Source organism: Neofelis nebulosa, chromosome X (assembly GCF_028018385.1).
Source record: "Neofelis nebulosa isolate mNeoNeb1 chromosome X, mNeoNeb1.pri, whole genome shotgun sequence".
NCBI classification, from domain to species: Eukaryota; Metazoa; Chordata; class Mammalia; order Carnivora; family Felidae; genus Neofelis; species Neofelis nebulosa.
Window position 1 is genome coordinate 97,860,677 of NC_080800.1, and position 3,469 is coordinate 97,864,145.

Sequence of the window (3,469 nt, forward strand, 5' to 3'; positions counted from 1 at the left end):
GCCCCTCTTTGAGTGCTTTTTAAGCTCTACCCTCTTTCTCCTCTCCTTCGGAGACTCCAACAACACAATGTTAGATCTTTTGTTATAATCCCTTAGGTCCCTGAGTCTCTGTTCATTTTTTAAAATCTCTTTTGCTCCGATTGGGTCATTTTTATTGTATCATCTTCTAGTTTATTGATTCCTCCCTCTGTCACCTCCATTCTGATGTTGAGCTCATCCACTAAGTTCTCTGTCTCAATGATTGTAGTCTTCAATCTTAAAATGCCCATTTTGTACTTCTTTATATTCTCAAATTCTCATTTGTTTCTATTCTCTATGTTCTATTTCGTTTGTTTCAAGTGTGTTCATAACTGCTGCTGAAGCATTTTTATCACAGCAGCTTTAAAATATTTGTCAGACAGGGGTGCCTGTGTAGCTCAGTTGGTTAAACATCTGACTCTTGATCTCGGCTCAGGTCATGATCTCACAGTCATGAGATCAAGCCCAAGTCAGGCTCGGTGCTGGGTATGAAACCTGCTTAAGATTCTCTCTCTCTCCCTCTGTCCCTCCCCCGTTTCTGCTCTCATTCTCTCTCTCTCTCTCTCTCTCTCTCTCTCTCTCTCTCAAAAAAAAAAAAGAAAATTGTCAGAGAACTCTAACATTTCTGCCATCTCAGTGTTGGCAACTCTTATAGGTTGAATTGTACCCCTGAAACACAAAGCTGTGTGTTGATGTCCTCACTCCCAATTACCTGTAAATGTGCCCTTATTTGGACATAGGGTCTTTGCAGATGTAATTAGGTTAAGATGAGGTCATTAGGGTGGGTAATAATGAAATATGATTGGTATTCTTATAAAAGGAGGTAATTTGGGGGGCACCTGGGTGGCTCAGTCGGTTGAGCGTCCTACTTTGGCTCAGGTCATGATCTCGCGGTTTGTGAGTTCAAGCCCCACATCGGCTTGCTTCTCTCAGTGCAGAGCTCGCTTTGGATCCTCTGTCTCCGTCTCTCTCTGCCCCTACCCAACTGGCACTCTCTCAAAAATAAATAAACATTTGGCGCGCCTGAGTGGCTCAATCAGTTGAGCATCTGACTTCAGCTCAGGTCATGATCTAATGGTTTGTGGGTTTGAGCCCTGGGTCGGGCTCTGTGGGGACAGCTCGGAGCCTGGAGCCTGCTTTGGATTCTGTGACTCCCTCTCTCTCTGCCCCTCCCCCACTCATGCTCTGTCTCTGTCTCTCTCTCTCTCTCAAACATAAATAAAAACATTTAAAAAACATTTTTAATAATTAATTCTGGGAGCGCCTGGGTGGTTCAATTGGTTAAGCGTCCAACTTCAGCTTGAGTCATGATCTCACAATTCATGAGTTCGAGCCCCACATTGGGTGCCATGCTGACAGTGTGGGCCTGCTTGGGATTCTCTCTCTCCCGTTCTCTCTCTGCTTCTCCCCTATGCACGCACATGCTCTCTCTCTCTCTCAATATAAATAAATAAATTTAAAAATATATATATATATATATCCCCCAAATAATAAATAAATAAATAAAATAATGAATTCTGGGGTGCCCATGTGGCTCAGTAGGTTAAGCGTCCGACTCTTGATTTCGGCTCAGGTCATGATCTCCCGGTTTGTGAGTTTGAGCCCCACATCAGGCTCTGTGCTGACAGCACTGAGCCTATTTGGAATTCTCTCTCTCTCCCTCTCTCTCTCTGCCCCTCCCTCGCTCACACGCTCTCTGCCTGCCAAAACAAACAAATAAACTTTAAAAAATAAGAAAAGATAAAATAATTCAAACAATATAGGCCAAAGGTGGAAAATACTTCCCCACTGTCAGTCTCATTCAGAATCAAGAAAATGGGCCTGAGGGCTTAAGGATGGATCGCTAAGGAAATACGAGCCTCGGCTTTACTATCCCTTACTCAGCTGGGAAACCCCAAATACACATGTGTAAAAGAGCGTTTTTGTGCTGCTTAGGTTTGTTCTCGTTCATCGGGTTTCTTTTTGCCAAATCAAGCTCCCCAGAACATCTTCCTCAGAGTCACCTTGAGACGCTTAATAAAAAAATGCATTCAGACCTGCTGAATCCGAGCCCAGGATTGGAGACTTGGAACCTACATTTTAACCAGCATCCCTTGTCCCCAAGAGAGCCTGATGTACCCTCATATTTGAGAACCACTGATGTGAGCCAGCGGTAAAATTGCTGAAACAGACCAGGCCGAAGATGAAGCCTTATAATAGGCCTGGAGACTATCCTTTGGGAACTATTAATCATTAATCAGGGCCCCCTGGGCAGACTGGATTAACCAGTTCCTAATCCCCCCTCCTCGTCTTGGAGACCAGTCACTATTGTGTCGCTCCCACAAATAACATCTTGAAAGTCCTCAGCTAACATTTTGCCAGATTTCACTTGCTCCCTACTGCCGCTGCCCAGACCTAGCATTCTAGGAAACCGATCAAAGGTAACGAAACTAGTCTGACAGGGTTTGTTCTCAGGGAACTCGTACTGGGTCCAGTGAACAGAAACCATGCTTCAAACATAATCCATTTTGGGGCGCCTGGGTGGCTCAGTCGGTTAAGCGTCCGACTTCAGCTCAGGTCACGATCTCGAGGTCCATGAGTTCGAGCCCCGCGTCGGGCTCTGGGCTGATGGCTCAGAGCCTGGAGCCTGCTTCCGATTCTGGGTCTCCCTCTCTCTCTCTGCCCCTCCCCCGTTCATGCTCTGTCTCTCTCTGTCCCAAAAATAAATAAACGTTAAAAAAAACAAACAAACAAACAAAAAACATAATCCATTTTAGATTGTCTCCTGGAATCAACATCAAGTTTACCGATCTGTCCACGGCCGCTTCTTTCCGGTTTTGAAAACCCACGATCACATTTGCCTGTCTTCAGGCTTCTGGCACCTCTCCTACTCTCCACACTGATGAAAACAACTGTATCCCCAAGAGTGGTCTCAAGGTCTCATTTGCAGGCACTCCCAGGGCTCTGACAGAGGCAATTTGTCCAGACCAGAGACTTGAACCTGGTTACAACAATGAAATACTCTGCAAGACCATTCGAACCGCTTTTTCCACCCTGGGCTTTTCTTTCCTTAGCGCCGCAGCATCACCTGGGATCTTGTTAGAAATGCACGTTCCTGGGCCCCACCCAGACCGACCAAATCAGAATTTCCATTTTAAGTGACCGCGTTGGCAAGACACTGAAGTTGGGATCGATGCAGAGAAGATTAGCATGGCCCAGTGCAAGGCTGACACGCAAATTCATGGAGCAGTCCATTTTTTTTTTTTTTTCAAAGAATCTCCAGGGGCGCCTGGGTGGCTCAGTTGGTTAAGCGTCCGCCTTTGGCTCAGGTCATGATCTCATGGTCTGTGGGTTCGAGCCCCGCATCAGGCTCTGTGCTGACAGCTCAGAGCCTGGAGCCTGCTTCGGATTCTGTCTCCCTCTCTCTCTGCCCCTCCCCACTCATAATCTGTTTCTCTCTCCATCTCTCTCT

General features: G+C 46.2%; 1 non-coding gene across 1 annotated transcript; it reads left to right on the forward strand.

The window, feature by feature from the left end:
- The first annotated feature begins 3,154 nt into the window (after positions 1-3,154).
- Positions 3,155-3,258, forward strand: LOC131503310 (U6 spliceosomal RNA). The gene has a single exon (XR_009257403.1). It is a non-coding gene; the product is annotated as a U6 spliceosomal RNA (small nuclear RNA).
- The last annotated feature ends 211 nt before the right edge of the window (positions 3,259-3,469 follow it).